The 8,031-nt window shown below is 44.2% G+C and overlaps 1 long non-coding RNA gene across 2 annotated transcripts; it reads right to left on the bottom strand.

Annotated features, from left to right (window-relative positions):
* Positions 1-1,649: 1,649 nt before the first annotated feature.
* Positions 1,650-3,224, bottom strand: LOC142047049 (uncharacterized). 2 transcript variants are annotated; one of them, XR_012656197.1, is made up of 3 exons: positions 3,160-3,224; positions 2,968-3,127; positions 1,650-2,327 (listed from the first exon to the last, which is right to left on the bottom strand). It is a non-coding gene; the product is annotated as an uncharacterized LOC142047049 (long non-coding RNA). The 2 variants fall into 2 exon arrangements; XR_012656196.1 differs by having other exon boundaries at positions 2,968-3,130; positions 3,165-3,224.
* Between the last annotated feature and the right edge of the window lie 4,807 nt (positions 3,225-8,031).

The raw sequence follows: 8,031 nt of genomic DNA, 5'->3' as shown, positions 1-8,031 counted from the left end.
GCTACACTTGGAGGTCTGCAGTGCTGGGAGTTACAGCTGTCTTCGTACAGCTGTGTAGGGAAAGCGGTGGAGTGTTGCCACATTAGCAGCATTAGCAGCACTGTTGGGAGTGGTGCATTATGGGAAGCTATCCCACAGAGCACCTCGTCCCATTTTGGCGCCGTGGGTTGTGGGAAGGGGACGGAAGGGTGCGGGTCATTCCGCTTCCTCTCCCAACGCCCCGTGATGCATTGCTTTGCGTCCCAGCAGTCCCTGTTTTTCCGTCCACGTTTGGTGCCATTGTGACTCTCCCAACGGTTTCTGTGCACCACGATTTCTGTGGGAAATGGAGCCCGAACTACTGAGGACTTTGCTGTCGAGTGTCGTCAGCACATCACATTTGGCAGTTGAGCTATTCCTTAAGCTCCAAAGTGATGAGGAGTCCAACGATGATTGCGAGTTGCCTGATGCGTACGACACGACATTGCTTGTGGCTTTCACAGAAATGCTCAGCACCGTGAAAGGATGCTTTTGGGCTAGGGAAACAAGCACTGAGTGGTGGGATCACATTGTCATGGAAGTCTGGGATGACAAGCAGTGCTGCAGAACTTTCGGATGAGAAAAGCCACTTTCATGGGACTGTGTGCTGAGCTCGCCCTCACCCTGCGGTGCAAGGACACAAGATTGAGAGCTGCCCTGCTGGTGGAGAAGCGGGTGGTTATTGCAATCTGGAAGTTGGCAACTCCAGACAGCTACCAATCTGTCGCGAACCAGTTTGGAGTGGGAAAGTCGACCGTTGGAGTCATTTTGATGCAAATTTGCAGGGCCATTAATTGCATCCTGCTAAGAAGAACTGTGACTCTGGGGAACATGCAGGACATTGTGGATGGCTTTGCACAAATGGGTTTCACTAACTGTGGAGGGGCAATAGATGGGACACATATTCCTATTCTAGCACCACCCCACCTAGCATCTGAGTACATTAATCGGAAGGGGTATTTCTCTATGGTTCTCCAGGCGCTTGTGGATCACCGTGGGCATTTCATTGACTTTAACACAGGCTGGCCTAGAAAGGTACATGATGCACGCATCTTTTGGAATACTGGCCTATTCAGGAAGCTGCAGGCAGGGACTATTTTCCCAGACCGGAAGATCACAGTAGGGGACGTTGAAATGCCCATTGTGATCCTTGGAGACCCTGCTTACCCGTTAATGCCTTGGCTCATGAAACCATATACAGGGAAACTTGACAGGAGCAAGGACCGGTTCAACTTCAGGCTGAGCCAGTGCTGAATGACTGTGAAGTGTGCTTTTGGCCGTTCAAAGGGTTACTGGCGATCTCTGTATGGGAAGCTAGACTTGGGAGAAAGCAGCATCCTTGCGGTTATATCCTCATGCTGTACCCTCCATAATATTTGTGAAGGTAAGTGTGAAACATTCAGTCAGGCATGGACCTCTGAGATTCAACGCCTGGAGGCTGAATTTGCACAGCCAGAGAGCTGGGCTACTAGAGAGGCCCAGCACAGGGCTTCAAGGATCAGGGATGCCTTAAGGGATGAATTGGAGGCTGAAAACCAACCATAATGTTTGGTGCCTTGCACGGGAGTGAAGTGCAGTTGTTACAATGTTAGTTGGAATCTGTTTTTCCTAAGCTGATTTGCAGTACCTGTTTCTTTCCTGGGCTAAGGTATCTTTGACTTTCTGCAATAATAAAGACTGTTTTCAAAGCCAAGAATTCATTTATTGAAAAGAAAATAACTTTCTTGACAGACACACAATATTTTGGGAACCTAAAAGGGCAGGGAGGTGGGGTGGGGAACTGTACAGTCACAGGTTTGAATATGTCCTGTCTGGAGTGCTGTGCAATGACTGCTGCACTTCAGGATGCCTATACTGCATGGTGATGGGGGTTGAGTGCAGAGGGTAAGGGTTGTAGTTCTCAGGGCTGGTTGGTGAACGTACAGGTGTTGGAGGCAGCTGGTGGTGGTAAGAACCTGGATGCTGGGGAAGGGGGTTTTGAGCTGACATTGGGGCACAAGGGAAAGAGCTTTGGGACGGGGTGGGGGGGGTGCGGTAGTGCTCTGCCTGCATGGCTATGAGCGCCTGGATAGAGTCCGCTTGGCGCGCCAGGATGCTTATCAGCTGCTTTGTGCTTTTCTTCCTGGCCGCTGCGTTTCTCTGGCGGATCCTGCTTTCCCTTTCCCTCCAGTCCTGCAGTTTTTTATTCTCTCTGGCAGAGTGATCCATAACTGTTTGCAGCAGGTCATCTTTGCTTTTTCGCGGCTTCTTCCTCAGGTTTTGGAGTCTTTGAGCTGCTGTTAACATGGGCAGCTGAGAACTCAAGGTCGCTTGTGGAAGGAAAAAAAGGCAACAGTTAACAGAGGCAGCATTGTTTATATCTCAGACAGTTATTCTCACACAGTGAAGGAGTTTACAGTCTTCACTTTAGCATAATTTTCCCATATCAAATAGAGCGCACATAACCCACAGGAGCCCTGAAATGGTAAGGGGGACTGATTGCTTCAGGGCTGTGCTGGGGTTTCTGTGCATTGGGGAAAGCAAACAGCTATGGGGGGCACCTACACTGAACACTCTCCCAGCTTTTCCCACAGGAGTTAAAACTTGAAGATATCTCGCTGCTGCGGGTCACCTGGGAAGAGTGGGAGGGTCTTCTACGGCAATGTGGATTTTGCCCTGGCCCCTATGCAGCTTGCCTGTGTGCAGCAATGGTCCCCCCACCCCTCGTGGCACAGTGTCGGGGACACGTTAGCCTGATTGGGACAAGGACCACAGTTGTTCTCCCTATAAACTTGCGGAAGCGCTTTGCCCATGCTCTTGCTGAAACTTTTGAAGAGATTACTGAGGCCAATTACGGCGACGTAATACACCACATCAATGGGCTATTCCATATCTAGGCATGCATGCATGCAGCCCTAACCCTCCCTCCTCTCCCGAAACATTTCCATCCTGAAAATAAAAGTCGCTTACCGGGAACCCGCTCCTCTGCTTGTCCTTCACCAAGTACTGGCTGCTGCAACTGGCTACCTTCCTCCTGGCTTGAGAAGAGCTCCTGGCTGCATGCCTCCTGGGACTCTGGGGTGTCTCCTCCCACCCCAGTACCCTCACTCTGGGTTTCCTCCTCCCCCACCTCCTCCTCCGCCTCCACCTTCCCCCTCCCACCCCACTCTGAAGTGTCCATCGTGGTCCTCGGATTGGCGGTGGGGTCACCCCCAAGTATCGCATTCAGATCTTTGTAAAAATGGTAGGTCATGGGGGCAGCACCACAGCAGCAGTTTCCCTCATGGGCTTTGCAATGGGCACTCCGCAGTTCCTTCACTTTAATCCTGCACTTCCTCCCCCCAAACACTGATGATGTCCAGCAACTCACCATTGCTCCATGCTGGGGCTCGTTTGGCACGTGGAGGCATGGTCACCTGGAAAGATTCACTGATTGCACTCCACACCTGGCTGAGCAAACAGGAAGGGGATTTTTAAAATTCCCGGGGCATTTAAAGGGCGGGTCACCCGAGGCCAGGGCAGTAGAGTTTGAACTGATGAGCAGAGTGGCTGATCAGGCATTCTGGGATACCTCCGAATACCTCTGGAGGCCAATAACAGCACTTTTGGTGGCCACACTGGCGGAGTAGCGCTGCATCACCAGTGCTGCAGTCGTTATTCCCCAGGCAGAGGAGGAGTACAACCAGCACTGTATCCAGGGAGATACAGCGCTGTATGTGCCTTGCAAGTGTGAACGGTGAGTAAGTTGCAGCGCTGTAAAGCCACCACCAGTGCTGCAATTCTCCAGTGTAGCCAAGGCCTAAGAGACTAGGGAATAGAACCTCAACTTGAATACAGAATTAAATGGATTTCTGAGGGCTGTAGAGAATGGCATGCAGATACTGGGTCTTTGTAGATCACCTAAATGTAAATTAAAGATATAGCTTAAGTTTCCTCCAGATTAATTAGACACTATTTCCTTAATGGAAGGTATACAAGTAGCAAATGCTCTTTCTGAACTGGAAACTGAGAATTCAGCTGAGGCCAGCACCAGCAAAAATTGCTATTTTCTCAGTGTTCACAATGCCATTACTTCAGATAGGAATTCTATTTCATGCACCTGATATCAAGTACCTCACTACTTTTAAAGATAGTCTGGAAAACTTTCCAGATATTACTTTCTTCTTCTAATTTATAGCTCAGAAAATTAGGCCTAATGGGGTGGGGGCAGTGACAATAATAACATTAATTCCACTGGGTTTTTGCTTCTCTCCTTCTCTTTCCCGAGTTCTCACACCTTTTCCCCATCCGCAGCTATATTTATGGCTGTGGGATTGCCAGTAGATTAGCAAATATAAACTGACATGTTGTGAGCAATTATATTGTTTGCACAACAAGCATAGTGTCATTTGTTTAAGTCTGAATATTTTGCAGAGGATCTAATAGGATGAATTGTAGAACTGAGTAAATACTACAAAAGATTTTCTGTAAATACTCATTCAAATTTGTAAATGAATTAGCTTTGCCCATGTTGATTCATTTGGATAAAGACTGCTGTTATACTAGAAATGATTCCATACTTTTCTAGGTAGCCTTGTGAGAAATAAAAGTATCTAAATCATATCAGTGACATTTTGTCATGTATCCTAAGCCATGACAAAAGGGAAGGGACATTAGGTTACAAATGACATCCCTCTTACTCTTCAATTCTGTGAAATCAAGGGCAAAATGTGTAGTTTGCAAGTAAATTAAGGCTTTGCTTTGAACTAGTCTGTGAGCCTATTTCCAGTTTTTCATCGTGAACCACATACATTTCCCACTTCAGAAAATGTTTTACTTACTCTGGATATGCTTTGAATTGAGCTGTGTTTGACAGTTTTATTATTAATGTCTTGTAATCGTTGCACTAAAGAAAGTGATTGGAAAAATTTGCTAAGTCTTATATTTGGAATTCAACTCCCTTGAATGCAGAATGAAGAAACAAATGTTAACTTGTAAATTATAATATCCTCTGAAGTCTATAGACTCACAAATACAAATTTGATTTATTATTCACCTCGGCTATGGCACCTTGTGTTCTGGGAACCAGCTAATATTACTCTTCTCTACAAAAGTGGTGACAAATCATCACTTACAAATTACTTTCCAATATCTTTACTGTCCATAGCATCAAAATTGCTTGCAAGGATTGCACAGTTACTCTGCAAACTTTTCCAATACCTTAGGTAAATGTTGATACCTTTATAGTCCATGGCATCAAAATTGCTTGAAAGCATTGCACAGCTACTCTGTAAATATCTCCAATAGAGTAATTAATTGAAAATCTGTTTTATCTATATTCCCTGCTTTATCACACCAGCATGGCTAAAGGTTGTAGGTGAGGTTATGTCAGCCTTGGAGCTAATCTAATAGTAGAACTATATGTTTTCACACAGGTAATCATATCTGATGGGGCAGCAAGTTAATATTATTAATTTATTAGCATTGTATAAAGGGTTGTAATCAAGGAATACAAAGGGGGAGGATTTTCTTTTTATTCATGTGATTTTTGGCACTTGTGAAAGTTGCCATATTGAAAGCCTTGGAGACTGAAGTCTCTTCAGAAAAAATGCAGCATGAGAAGCTTGCACTACCACTGCCTCTCCTTACCCCACCATTTCTCTACACTGAACCTACTAACCTTCTCAAAGGTGAGTGGGTAAATCACTATCCATTGCCCATTCTCTGCTAAGATTGTGAGCAAAGAGACCTATTAATGCCAATTGTAGAGGTGATGGAGTCACCTATCCACAGGGAACTCATATCACTTAGGTCATTGAACAGTCATCCTATGGTAAAAATTTTCAGGCACTGCTGACCTGGGCTGGATTTGAAATAATGACACAGAGATGAGCTATTTAGTCCCCTGCGAATATGCTGTTTGCATCACGGTAGCAATAGTCTCACTGTTCTATTAGAGCAGAAGCTGCTTTACATTATGCCTAACATCAAGGATTATTCAAAAGCCTTCCTGGCCTTTGCTATAGGTCACTTCCAGACAAGTATAGCTGAGATTCTATCACTTAGAAATCTCAGGTTTGGGGGACAATACAGTGTAAATCTTGTTAAAAGAATGTGACACTCCCCAGGTTGTGAGGCACCTTGCTACAGCCTGCGATTAACATGAGGAAGTCTTGTCTGTGCCTGCCAGGAGTCACCTCCACGACTCCACTCGTATGACAGCAAACAGAAATATTGGAAGCAATAAAAGAGAGTCATAACACACATTCTAGAGCCTAACCTCAGCTAACAAATTATCTTCTTGTCTAATAAGGTCCTGCTAACCCCAAAGTGCTTCTCACAGCATTTTTCCAATGGGGATGGCTGAAAGCCTTCTTTCATAAGGCCACTCCTGCTGGCAGCCTGCTACCCAAAGATGTATAACTAAGGATTCATGTGCACCCCAGAGTCCCAAAAGTTCATTGTCTTTGCTTCTAAACAGGAGAGCCCTGCTGTTTATTCTCCTTGCAGCCCCTGCTATCTATTGATTAGCATATGGCTCAGCCTGTAAATGGGAGTCTATTGTGAACTCATACAAAACTAAATTTGCACATGAACAACCCGTCAGAGAAAAGCATGACAGGAGTATGTGGATCACCTTAACTCGTAGACCTAAAGAATATAATTTTCAATATATATACAGAATTTCTCATATATTTGCTGTACATTAATCTTGCATGATTATGATGACCAGTCTTACACAGACTTTCATTAGAGACTTTACATGACATGCTTTGATGAACTAGAATGTAGATCCCAGATCCAGGGGAACCCTGTAGCCCTTATGCACCCCTGTGCCCTCTGCCAGTTGGCACTAAGAGTCCCTAAGTCACAAGCCTCTGAGGTTTTTTAGCATTTTGAAAAACTAATTTGTGGATTATTTTAATTGAGGGCCCTCTAAAATATATTACAGATTTTTCTGTGTTTTTAAAACTCAAAACTATTTCCCTTATGAAAGCTAAATGTGACCAGTCATTAATTAGTTCATTCTGTGAACTAATTCTATTACTTGCTTTGACAAAAATTGTACAAAGATTGAGTTTTATCGTATAAGGTCATTCAGTCCACATGCTAATACATTTTTCCACTTAGTAATTAAAACTAAACAGTTTTCGATAGAGAGACTAGGTTTCATGCAGAAACTAGGTTAATCAATCAGTGATCAATTTAAATTAGCATGAATAGACTCTCAATTTGGTTGCTGCCTGAGTAAAGAGTTTATAAATATAGACAAATCTCTTTTTATCATAAATATAACTTTGACATCACCAGATATGATAGTGTGTCCTAGCAAATAACATGATCCTGACATTAGAGTTATCCAGTCAGAAGCTGTAGAACCTGAAAAGGTGTCCAACTCTGCCACAGATCACAGGTGCAGATTTCATTTACCTGTCTGTCTGTTCCCAGTTCATACTGGAGCTGGAAGCTGACATGGGAGATTAGTTATTGTCATTCATTGTACAATGTGAATCATGTTGTCTTCATTTACACGAATGTAAATCTGATGGTGGCAATAAGGTTGCACAGATATATCCGGGGGTATAATTTGGCCAAAGAACTTCTGTTACAAGTGCAGATGTAACAGTGATGTGTAAGCTTCACTGTCGGAGCCCTGGATAAGTGTATATGAACCATCCTTTTACTAATAGACTAAGAAAGTTTGATATCCAATCTGTACGACATGATGAATAATGGACTTTACAATGACATTTGTACAATATTTTACAAAGTTTTTCAGTTTGGACTAATACCTTAAATAGGGAGATAAAGCAGTCTACTGTAACTAACCTTAAAAATACTACTACAGCATCAGAGGGATCAGGGAGACACTGCACAGTTAAGTGACTTGTACCCTAGGTCACAAAGTAAGTCTGTGAGAGAGCCTGGAATTGAGTCAAATCTCCTGGCTTCGCCTTCTGTATTTCCTCAAGCTACTAGTCTAAGGGTAACCTAGTGGACGTTATAGATGGCAGTGTTTGGTGTTGTCAGATGCTACCTTTGTGGTGCTCTGCT

The sequence above is a fragment of the Chelonoidis abingdonii genome, chromosome 6 (genome assembly GCF_003597395.2).
Source record: "Chelonoidis abingdonii isolate Lonesome George chromosome 6, CheloAbing_2.0, whole genome shotgun sequence".
NCBI lineage: Eukaryota > Metazoa > Chordata > Testudines > Testudinidae > Chelonoidis > Chelonoidis abingdonii.
This window is presented reverse-complemented; position numbering and strand designations above follow the sequence as displayed.